Consider the following 12809-nt stretch of genomic DNA (forward strand, 5'->3'; position numbering starts at 1 on the left):
ATCGGCTCTCCCCACTCCTTTTCTCCTTTCACCTGCCCTTTTTTGCTTCAATTTTTGTTCAATAATGCTTTTAAAGGCACTGACACATGAGCGATTCCTTTGAACCTGCACTTTTCCTGTGCACATCACTGGAATGAAGATGCCAATGCCTGTTTGACTTCCAAGGGTCTGCTCGGCCCGAGTTCCTTCACACCACATGAGAGGCCGATTAAGCAGCCTTTGCTGCTTGTGGCCACTTGAGTGAGCGAACCTACCAAGCTTTCAAGAGCACCAGGTCTTTTGATGCAGCAACATTTTTCTGGCAGGGCATTTTCTTCTCCCCCCCTTGAAATAGAGTATGAAATCACTAGCGGACGGAAGAAACTCAAGCTTAGATCCATCATGCAGAGCATGAAAAACTACCTATTTGTAAATGCTTGAGTTCTTTCTATACACCCAAATCATCAAGATCTTTGTATCATGGGTACTTTCCAATGTTGTTCTCTATGGAAACATGGAAGCACAAAGGACATGACCTCCCAGAGGTCTTTGTGATGCCCGTATGTCTTGCCATACAGGAAAACATCGAGTCTGGTATCACATAAATTTGTCCCATAACCACAATAGAATCTAAATTTACAATGATCCTAACATGATGGTCCCACAAGTCTGTACATATGGCTGCTGTCCTCAAGCCCGTTATGTGGAATGAGTACTCTCTTGATGACTTTGGACGTCCACTAGGTTTTTTGGGATACATGCAGGGGTCTATATGGGAGAGGGTACCGGCCTGGAAAATTTTCAGAGAGTTGCTTCGTTGAGGGGGGCATCATTACCTAGGATTTATGAGGCACCCCCTGACATACCTTACAAACTCACATAGCTATTCCTTTGACTGGCTCACCCTCCCTTGGGATAGAGGGGTTGTGACTGACATCATCTCTTCCATCTCTCCCTTCCTCTCCTGCTATAGTTTTCTCACCAATTATGACACCTACTTCAGAGGGGTCATACACTGTCCTGCACTACACCTCGATCTTTCTCTCCCCTCTGCCTCTCAATTATTCGGCTTTACGTCGTAGGTCAGCCCTATGAGCCCAGCCAACGATCTCCATGGATGAGGACCTCACTCCACTACAGGTTGAGGAGAGGCGCTTCCTGTTGCAGCAGCAAGATCAGGCCCTCAAGGAGGGGAAGTGGGCAGTAGTACGAGATGGACGACTCCTTACAGGCCCCCGTCGGGCACCCACCTCCCATCCCACATAGGGAGGTGGGGTCTATGAGAGTCAGATATTCGAGACCCTACCCTGCACCATATGGAACTGAAATGGTACCTTATGGTTAGAACCAGGGAACTTCTCGGAATCCTATACAGGTCATGACATAGGCTTTTATACAGAGACACATCAGAGTCTAGAGCGTCCACTACTAGTAGTTAGCGGGTATACATGGCATTCGGCTTATAGAGATGAGATGAGGGATACAAGGGGAGTTCAAGGGTCAAGTGGAGTCACAGTCCTTTACGGATCCACACTTTTGGGGACCATCTTAGTAGAGCAGCGAGATGCACATTCTAGGTTTCTTTGGATCCGGATTCAGCACATGGACTACTGGGATCTGTTTGTTGCAGTTTGCTACTTCCCCCCTGAGACCTCCCACTTTGCCAGAAATATTCGAGGTGAGGATGAGATATCTCCATTTGCTGCTCTTTATCAGTCCATTGTTGACTTCTTAGTTGCAGAGAAGTCCTCCTAGTTGGGGACTTCTACGCGAGGACATGTGCTTGTCAGGCATCACTGCTCGACTTCAGGGATGACTCTACTATCAGACATTGACCTTGAGGAGGCAAGGATGCCACGGGTTTCGCCTAACAGACGAGGTCCGTTCATAGCTTATGGGCAGGCCTTATCAGACCTCAGCATGATCTCATTATTTATAATGGTCTTGACAGATGGCTAGCATCAGGTGTTTTCACGTGCTTTCCACATGGGGGAGGCTCCAGCGTTGTTGATTACATCATGGGCTCCCATGTCTTCACATCTCGCATCACAGACTTTACCGTAGTACCTCTCTCTCCAGGGGTTGATCATAACTATCTTTTCTTTAGCATTTCTACTCCTTGCCGCACAGCACTTCCCACCTCGCTGAGTTCTTACTCCACCTACCATGATATACACTTTGACCGCGATCACTCACCCACTTACTCTGGCCGTCTGTACATGCTTCTCGCCTATATTGACTTCATACCCCTATTAGAGGATCGTGCTGCCCTGGTCACCCGCTCACTACACAAGGCTGCCCTTCACGCTTTTCCCCCACACCACTTGCTCCACCTGTCCACCACCCCCTAGGACTGTACTCTGTAATAGCTGGTATGATGATGAGTGTAAGACTTTACGTTGTCAACTCAGATTCGAAACCAAAAACAGTCTTCCGAGCGAACCAGAGATGCTACGCGAGTATTGTCGATTGGTACGCAGAAAGAAACTAGCCTTTGTTCGCCGGAACAAGGAGGAGCTACTGAATGTTTTGTTTAGTAACAACTCTAAGGACTTCTGGCGGAGATTTCTAGAGGGACGGTCCCCCTTACCACTCACTGACACTCAGGTCTAGTTTGATTATGCACGCACACTTTATGATATCCCAAATCAGCCGGTCCTTAACCTCACATATGCCACACCCCACATCTTGCACCCTCTTCACTAGGAGGGGGAGGGGTAAAAGGATGCCATAATGAAACTTCGGTTTCCATGCACTTGGACCATTAACACTATCTCACCCATCCACAAGGAAGGGGATCCCATGAGCCGGGAGAACTACATGACCATTATGATTGGAATGTCATGTCTAAGATTTATGCATCAGTACTTGATTCAGAGATCAGTAGATTTGTGGAGTGTTGAGGACTTAGAGCAGCATGACAAGTTAGATTCCGGTGTGATCATGGAACCATGGGCCACATTCTCACGCTCAGATGTATCATCGAGGTTGCGAGGGCATGGAAGCAGAGGATTTACTGTTGCTTTGTGGATTTCCGCAAGGCATTTGACACGGTTCCGAGAGCTCGCCTCATACGGCGCCTATAGGATTTGGGTTACGACCAAGAGATCATTTGGGTGGTCATGGCACTTTACGAGAGAGTTTCAGGCAGAGTCCAAGCAGGATGTGGGTGGATAGACGAGATCATGAGCACTATGAGGATCAAACAAGAGTGTCCATTATCACCTACCTTGTTTGGTCTCTACATTGACGAGCTTGAGACAGTGATGCAGACACAGAAGGGTAGGTTGCTCTCTTGCGGACACGTTGATCCGGATATTGCTTTATGCATATGACGTGGCTCTCTTGTCTTCCTCAGCAGAGGGGCTCCAAAGACACCTTGACACACTACAGTCCTTTTGTGAGTCTCATGATTTGAAGGTCAATCTAGGTAAAACCAGAGGTGCTGGTATGCACGTACAGAGAGATGGTTTGAGGGATTGGGCCTCCACATGGATAGACTACCTCCCTTCTAGTACAGCATGGATGCTCCGTTTTCTCCCCTCCTATACACAAGGTCAACCAGGTTATCCGTGAGGATCTATTACAGCTACACACATTCTAGACCTGGTTGGGACCGAGTGATCTTCCAGTGAAGCTTAGCTTCTACAGAGATAACTTCTTACAGATCACAGCAGAGGGTTTCATTGACCCACTAGGATACACGCAGATCTATTTACCCCACTCACTGAGGATCTCTCTTGGGCAGTTCCTAGTCTCTTCACATAGACTTCGTATTGAGAGCGGCAGAGTAGAGCGACTACCCAGGGAGAGGCGCATATGCACTTTGTGTGACATGTAGGAGATTGATACAGAAGAGCACTTCATCTTCAGGTGTCCTGAGATCCAAGGGCGTTTCTACTGCCTCTTCAGAGACAGCTATGGGATTTTGGCCCGATTCATCTCCTACCCAGACTAGCAATGTTTGGCAGGTTTTGTTCATGAGGTACTCAGACACCGCGAGAGGATACTTCGAGCATGGAGACAGGAGCAGACTTTTTCCTTGGCTGATCTCTTGCAGAGCTCTATCACGGAGTTTTTTCAGCCAAATCACATGGATCCCCACGAGACAAGGTCTCGACATGACCGTGACCCGTGACCCAGAGCCTGTGACCTGACAGTTCAGGCAGAGGATTGACACACAGATCACACTTGGGGACATCCCCTCCCTATTTAGAGTCAGGTCCCGCCCGACCGGGGTCACAGTAGCCCTGGTCAGAGATGTAGAGCTACGATCAAGAGACATGCCAGGGCTGCACCTTTAAGTGGCCGACATCACTCTATCGTCGATTTCATGCCCCCATCGCCTCATCGACCTTGATATCCTGATGATGATGATGAGATAGTCGACTACTGACATGACTATGTTGCACTTAGGACTTAGTAGTGCCATTCTACATTTTTTCTATTTGCATTGGTGTGGATGCTCGTTTAGTAGCTCCACCACCACAGCTCATTTGTACCAGGTTTTTCACAATCTCATAGACCCATCGGTCTTCCGAAGACTTTAATAAACTTTCTTTCTTAGCCTGTCCACTCTCAATGCAAAGTCGGTTGAGACACGGAACTGCCCGATTGATATCCTAAAAAAATGGTGGATGTGGATCTGTGGATATCTATCTTTGCGAAACAATGAAGCTCTCCTTTGAGATCTACAAGCAAGAGTCCGGGTAGAAGTGAAGCTCCACCAAAACTCGTTGGGTAGCAACCATGTCCTGAATGAATGTAGCTGTAAGAGATCCTCCCAAATAACCTAGTTGACCTTATGATATGTGAGCGGCACAGAGGGGGCCTCAATGCTATGCATGAAAGAGGGTAATGTATCCATGTGGATTAACTTGTCTGCTCCCCGTTCATGCATTGAAATCACCTAATAGGAAGATCTCCCCTTGCCTAGAGAATTCCGTGATGTCATCATATATTCTCATATGGGCTGTGCCCCTTTTGGTGACCTCATAGGCATATGATGATGTATATGGAGGAAAGTAGCATACCGCAATGAAAATTGCCCTTGCATCTTCTAGCTGCAATTGGACCCACATGTGTCGTGTGTGTTCCTCTCTACGAATCACAGATATGAGTGGCCGTAGATGATTTGAAGAGGACAGCTACACCCCTAGAACCTCGTACTCTAGTGTCACTCCTTAGTGTCTTCCTATAAGCTGATTCCCATGTGTATCCTGTTACTGTAGCCAACCCTCTCTCTGGACTCTCATGTGTCTCTGATGACATCTCTATGTATTAGTGCATGTCTCCAAAAAGCCTCCCGGATTAGACCAAAGAGTGTTATTACTTCCACACAGCTGTCTTTACTCTACTTTGTGGCACAATCCTATCAGTCCGACACCGTCATGTGTTGCCTGCATCTCTATCTTCCCTTTCCTCCCTTTCTTCCCTCTCCCTTGTGATGACTTTGCCATCTCTATAAACAGTCCATTTGCCTTCCTGTCTTGTTGGCATAACTCGAACCATCCCTTCTCTGCAATGTTCTTACTGTATAAGCATGAGATCATCATCTAGATATGTCCTTGTTCCCTTCAACGCTCATAAAAGTGGACCTATTTGCTGCTGTCCTGAATCACACAATCATAGTTCTCGATGGTGCATCATCCTTTTCTGCTCTCCATGCCCCTTCAAAGGTGAGATTGATGCCCATTTTGGTGATCAGTGCCTTGGCATCTGCCATCGGAGTGTCTTCCACTGGCAGGCCTCTAACAAGGACATTCACTGATTTATGGTGTCTTCTTTTCTCCTCTAATGCATCAGAAATAAATTCTTCTTTGGGGCTGATGTGCCTTTCTTGACCACTTCAATCCACTCTTTCATTTTTGCTTTCCCTTCATTTATTTGCCGAGAGATTTCTTTGTGTCTCCCTTGCATGGTGACTTGTAGGGCTGCCATATCCTTCTTGAGTTTTGCATTCTCTGCTTTGAATTCCTCTAGTGCCTTGCATGCATTAGTCTCCTTCCCCTCTAGCTCTTGTAAGGTTTGCACTTGTTCCTTGAGCATATTCAACTCATTCAAGAGGGGCTGGATTTCACCATCTTCCATTTGGGTGTGTGCCTTTAGAGCGTCATTTTCTGCTTGTAGGCTCATCACTTTATCTTCCAACTCCTCTATTCTTAGGGGCATGTTGGCTGGTCTTAATATCTAGCATCCGAGTCAATTCATCCTACATTTTGCCTATTTTAATCCCTAGTTGCGCTTGCATTTCAGTTTTCCACTTGCTCATCTTCTCCTCCATGGAGGCACGCGATCTACGCTGGTCTCTTCATTGTTTTCCCTCATCTTTTTCTGCAAGTTCTCAATCCCTGCATCCTGCAATTTTGAAACTTCTTTCATGGTGGTGAGGCATGATTTGATGTGCTAGTCACTACCTTCTGATCATCGATCTTCTAAATACCCATCCATATAGAGCTATACTTTCTCTCCTCTCCTTTTGTTTTTTTCTTAGGTGAGGTGTCCATTTCTCTACCTTGAGGTACCTTGAAATTTCTCACATGTACCCTGGTATTTCTTCAGATTTGGCAGTTTTTTCATAGCTCTAATGTCGTTTTTGTGTGAATTCAGCAGGTTTTTCTTGATTCAGGAGGTTGGTGCAGCAGCCCTAGGGCCTAGGATAGACCCAGGTGTCCTGCAGGCTTACTGTGCAGCCGCAATGGGGGGATCCGGTGGAAGACACTGTGGAGACCTGCTGCGCAACAGCAGCAGGCCCTAAAGGGTGTGCGGGACAGTCGAAAAGCAGCAGCAGTCCCAACGGGGGCCTGGTATGCAGAGCGTGGCACACAAGTGCAATGCAAAACAGGGGGTCACGACAGAATCTGGCGCAAGGCTGCCGCGACAGAGGTAGGGGGGTTTTTGGGTTGAAAGTTGGGCTGAGGGGGGTGCGGGGGGGCTGTGTGTGTGAGAAAGAAAGAACAAAATTTTATTAGAGTCTTCGGAAGACCGATGGGTCTATGAGACTGAAAGAAAACCTGATACAAATCACAGTAAGGGTGGAGCTACTGAAACGAGCATCATCACCCGCGCTGAACCCTAAGTCTGATCATACATAATCAAATACATCTGGATGTAACAATGAAAAGAAAAGAAAAGGACTGGAGCGGAGCGGAATCCTCCGTATGTCATGTCGCCCTGGCTGGTGCATAGCCGGTGATGGGACGCTGGCGCCCGTCAAGGTGTGCCGTGCGTCTTGGTCTCCTGGACGAGGCTCGACACAAGACCAGAGCCACCGTGACTCCCATGGGACGTATCCCGGGTCTCAACAATGACGGGAGGTCCCCCAGAGTGATATGTGTCCTCCCTCGATGTCTCGTGTGTCGTATTGCGGTTGTTGGGTCGGGGTCTGTGTCACGTCTGCGGCTAGAGACTGGACGATCAATGTCACTCGATGGGAAGAACTCTGTGATCCTGCTCTGAGATGTGTCTGATGATGTGGGTAAGCCTTGTCGCCTGAGTAAGTACTCTTTGTGTCGGACCCCCTCGTGAATGAAGGCTGCGAGGCATCTCTGATCTGGGTAGGCGAGGGATCTGGAAAGGAGCCCGGAGCCGTCTCTGAAGAGGCAGTGGTAGCGACCTCGGATCTCGTAGTACACCGGGTACTTGAAAATAAAATGCTCCTCCGACTCAACCTCCTGACAGTCGCACAATATGCATAAGTGATGCTCCCTAGGAATCCCCTATGCTCTGTTGCTCTCTATGCGAAGGCGGTGTGATGATACCTGAAACTGTCCGATGGAGATCCGTAGTGAGTGAGGCATATGAAGCTCAGTGTACCTTGGTGGTGTGATGAATCTCTCCTCTGAAATACGAAGATAGTAATCTCTGTAGAAACTCAGCTTCACTGGGAGCTCCCTCGGCTCCAACCAGGTCCTAAAGGTGTGTAGATGCAGGAGATCCTCTCGAATGACCTGGTTGGTGTGTGGCCCAATCGGGATGGTGGGTGGGAGTACCGGAGGGGCATCTAAACTGTACTGAAAAGGAGGTATCCTATTGATGTGGAACCCTAGTCTCACAAACCATTTGTGAGTCCGTGCATACCAGCATCGCTCGTCTCCCTCTGCTGCCAACCTCATGGAGGAATCGAGAGCCAACCATGGCAACCTCTGTCTCCCTGATGTGCAGTCCCCATATGATCTAACCCGGTGTAGATATGTGATGGTTTGAAAGGCTGCATCTAGCTGGAGTGGAGAAGCACCAAACTCGGCCTGAATGATGTGATGTGGTACAGACTGTTTCCCCCGGATCATCTGTGAGAGCATGAGGATCTGTAGGCGCTCCACTCGTGTCCCATACCGGCTGGTTGGACCAAGGAGTCAAAGAGAAGAGCCTCGGTCCGAGGGTCCTGGAAGTGGGAGTGAAAGCATTGTGTCTCTAGCCGAGCTAGTGAGGCGTATCCCCTGCTCAGTCTGGCTTGCATCACTGGTCTCATCGTGAAGATCGGGCCGGAGAAGATGACCCCCAAGTAAGTGTATGAGGATACGATCTCAGTTGGTGACCCACCGAAAGTAAAAGTAACTTGCTTCCGTTGCATGTTTGCTCGAGAGGTGTTAAAGATCATGACCTTGGTCTTGCTTAGGTTGACCTCCAAATCATGGGATAAACAAAAAGCTTGCAGTGCATCCAGGGTGTGGACGACAAGAGTGCCACGTCATCTGCATAAAGAAGAATCCTGATGATGATCCCGGCAAGTGAGCAACCGGTCCCTCCAAACGCCCCCATGAAAGTCTCAAGCTCATCGATGTAGGGGCCAAACAGGGTCGGTGATAAGGGACAACCCTGTTTGACCCCTATGGTACTCAGGATCTCCTCTGTCCAACCTGCGCCTGTCTGAACTCGCCCTGAGACTCTCTCATACAGTGCCATGACTGCCCAGATGGTCTCCTGATCAAATCCCAATGTCTGTAGGCGTGTGATGAGACAAGCTCGAGGTACTGTGTCGAAGGCTTTGCGGAAATCCACAAAGCAACAATATACCCTCTCCTTTCGTGATTTGGCCTCCTCAATGACACTCCTGAGTGTGAGTATGTGATCCATAGTCCCATGGTCTCGCCTGAAACCGGCCTGACCCTCTGCTCTGAGCCCTCTCATGTCTGCGAACAGGTTGACCAATGCATCCAATACAGCTGCATAGATCTTGGACATCACATATCCAATCATGATAGTCCTGTAATTACTCGGGTCCATGGGATCCCCTGCCTTGTGGATAGGGGTGATGGTGTTGCGTGTCCACGTGCGGGGGAAGCCAAGGCAAACAACGTCATTGAATAGCTTTGCTAGGATTGGGGCTAACGTGTCGATCCCATATGCGATAAACTCAGTGCATAGATCCTTCGCTCGGCCATTGTGCAGTTTTAATGTCGTGTCCTTGACTCCCCCTCTGGTGAACAACGTGCAAGTGGTGGGGCGAGGTGTGTGTATGAGATCTGGAGTGGGCTGGTGTGGGACATCATAAAGATGGTGTGCATACGTGTGCTAGACTCTCGTGTCGGTGAGGGGTGATGGGGACCTACGCTCAAGGAATCTCCGCAAAAAATCCTTAGAGTTGCTGCTGTACAAGATGTGCAGCAGCTCCTCATTTCGACTAAGAAATGCCTGCTTCTTCCGATGTAAGAGATGTCGGTACTTGCGTACCGTGTCTGGTGTGTTCGGGAGGTGACATCTGGTTTCAAATCGGAGCTGTCGGCGATAAGCCTTGCACTCCGCATCGTACCAATTGTTGCAGGGTACAGAACCAAGAGGTGGTGGTCTAGTGGACCGTGTGGTGTGGGGAAAGATTTGGAGGACAGCCTCGTGGAGTGTGCGACTAATCAGGGCAGCACGGTCCTCTATGAGTGGTATGTGATCAGGAGTCTGTTTAGGCATCCAGAGTAGGCCGGTGAGAGGCTGTGATCAAAGTGTATGTCGTGGTAGGTGTCGTGCTTCCTATGTGGTGTGTGTGGTGTGGCTAAGCGTGGGGTGGTGATAGTGAAGAATAGGTATTTGTGATGAGCTTCTGGAGAGAGTGGTGCTACGGTGAAGTCGGTGATACATGAAGTGAAGGTAAGGGATCCCATGATGTAATCTAGTACACTAGTGCCCCCCCATGTGGGAAGCAAGTAAAACCACCTGAGGAGGGCCATAGGTCGAGCCCGTTGTAGATGATGAGATCATGCATCCTGCCCAGATCAAGGAGTGCGTGTCCATATGGTGTAACAGGCCCCTATCGGTCCGATGAGGTCCTGGTCATACTTGCTCCATCTAGGTCCATGTGTGGTAGCATGATAGAGTCGTCTCGGAAGTCCAGGAGTGGTGCCTGGCGCGTGCTCATCCTGGCGTTGAAGTCCCCAACGAGGAGAACTTCCCCACGGGTTGAAAGGTCTGGGATATCCTGATGTAAGGGTGCATATGGCGATGTCTCACCCTCCTCTTGTGCCACTCTGGCGAAGTGGGATGTGTCTGGCCGGAAGTAGCATATTGCTATGAAAAGGTCACGGGTGTGTGTGCGTCGGATCCGGATCCACATGAATCGGGAGTGTGCGTCCTTCCTCTCAATGGAGATGGCTCGAACGAGGGAAGACCTGTACAATAATGCAACCCCGCTTGATCCTCGGACTCCTCTTGTATCCCTCGTCTCATCCTTGAAGGCTGACTCCCATGTGTAGCCAGTGACTATCGGTAGTGGACGCTCTGGGCTTTGGTGTGTCTCTGTGTAAAAGACTATGTTTCGTCCTGTATAAGACCCCGACAAGTTCTCTGGGTCCTCCTTTTTTTTTCAAAAAAGAGACTTCTATTAAGTAAGAAAGAAACCCGCTAGAGCAAGCTCTGTGCGGAAATACACCATGCTAAGCATGTAATAAAAAACACCTCAGAAGAATGAGGTAGAAAGAAACCAAGGCTGAGGCTGAAAATGCCATCTCAACCCTGTAGAAGTCTCAGCAAAGAAGGGAGAGTTTCTCCAATCTCTGAGAAAAGTAACTCTCCTGGAGGAGGCTGCTCGAGATGATCCTTGCATGGTTGCCCAAATGGCCATCAGAGTGTGTATTGTATCTGTCCAAGTACTGGCCAAGATCTGAGAAGGGTGAATTTGAGAACCCTCCAAAGCCTCAGTGCATCTGGCTCTCCAAATGTGCCATGTTGCAATGCTAGCTAGGATCTCCCATGGAGAGTTGACTGAGGAGTGAGCAGCCCTGAAAAGAGTGGCCGTCACATCCTTTAGAGAGCACGACTCCACAAGGTGTCGTTGGATGTGAAGAGCCCAAGAGGAATCAAGTCTCAAATTCCTGGGGCCCTGAAAGAGTAAGCCAAGCCACTGATCCCCAGGTCATATAGTAAGGTAGGCGAACAAAAGTGCTGAAAAGTCTTGCAATCCCCTTCCATATGATTCTCGCTTGTCTGCAATCCCAAAGGCAGTGCTGTATTGTCTCCAAAGCAGAAAGGCAGCGAGGGCAAGAAGGGTCAGCTCCGAACTTGGACCTCCAATGGTTTACTGCTATCCCACCATGAATAGAAAGCCAAAAGAAGAGAGTGATTTTTCTATTCCGGTGGGATTTCCAGAGTCTCTGCCAAAAAAATTTCTGCAAGTCAGCAGGAATCTGAAAGTTCTCCCAATGATGAGCTCTGGTGGGCCTCCAACCCCTACAGCTGAGCTGGAATTTCCTGGCATCACTGACGGTGTAACGAAAGAAGGGGATGCCCTTCTCTCGGTGCCCTTCATCTATCCATTCCCATTCCCCAAGGTCCCATTGCAAAAACTTAATTGGGACACCTCCATAGAGCCACAGCCTCCATGAGCCAAGGGCGAGGAGAAGCGGGTGAAGATCCAAGTACCACTGTGAAAGAGAGCCATGCTCCATGAAGCCCACTATTCTGACTGGCTGAAATGGTACCTCCAACAAGATATCGTCTGTGGATTTGGACAGCCTGCCCCCCAAAGAAACATCAAATACTAAGGCATCCTCATGTGGGTCAAGAAAAGCAATCACTTGTGAAGGAACTCCCAATCTGGAAAATGCCCCCATCTAGGTGGAGCAAGTAATAGGCATGTCATCTTTGTCCATCCAATCCAAGGGCAAGGCTGCATCAATCTGTTGGACTCTCCCTGCACTCCCTCTGAGATTAAGAACCACCTGGGCCTGTTGGTCTGCAGGAAGCTTCCTGAAGGCTTTCCATGCTCCCATTGTAGATGCAGGGCCCCTCTCCCATCTTGGCCACTGCTTGTAAGGAGAAGCTCCAAGTGGTCTGCCAAGCTCATCCAAAATCTTGTCATTCCACATGATAGGCTGCCTTTCAATCTCTTCACAGGTGGATGGGGGAATCCTGCGAAGAGTACTCCTGAAGCTGGCCCATGCTTTCAGGATAGCAACCATAAGAGGGGAAGAGGGAGACATGAGGTGGGCTGTGGTGAAAACCCATCTAGTACTGTGTGTCCAATCCTCTCCTGAAGTGGGCGTGCGACACTGTATGCATTTGATAAAAAAATCCTTCCAAGGCTCTTGCCCTGGCATAAGCCCTCTCACAACGAACTTGCAGAGTAAAGCTCTACACTGTAGATCTGGGTCGATGATATTCAAATCCCCTTCTCTTGTAGGAAGAATCAAGGTCTCCCAAGCCACCCTGGCTGTAACATCAGTTGTGCCATCTAGACCACTCCATAAAAAGTTTCGTACAGGCCTCTTAAGCTGAGTGATACAATCCTTAGAGTGGCGCCAACAAGAGCATACAAACCATGCTGTGGCTAGAAGAACCTGGTTAACCACCACCACCCTGGAGGCCAAGTCAAGTTTGGCTGAGCTCCAAAAAAGGAGCTTTCT

At 48.9% G+C, this 12809-nt stretch overlaps 1 protein-coding gene across 2 annotated transcripts in view; it reads left to right on the top strand.

Annotated features, from left to right (window-relative positions):
• Positions 1–12809, top strand: part of LOC147883135 (NAD(P)-binding Rossmann-fold superfamily protein) — a 117701-nt gene that overhangs the window by 9775 nt on the left and 95117 nt on the right. The gene's annotated exons all lie outside the window — the stretch shown is intronic.

The sequence above is a fragment of the Dipteris shenzhenensis genome, chromosome 28 (assembly GCF_047967505.1).
Source record: "Dipteris shenzhenensis isolate YYH24624 ecotype China chromosome 28, Dip_SZ_1.0, whole genome shotgun sequence".
NCBI classification, from domain to species: Eukaryota; Viridiplantae; Streptophyta; class Polypodiopsida; order Gleicheniales; family Dipteridaceae; genus Dipteris; species Dipteris shenzhenensis.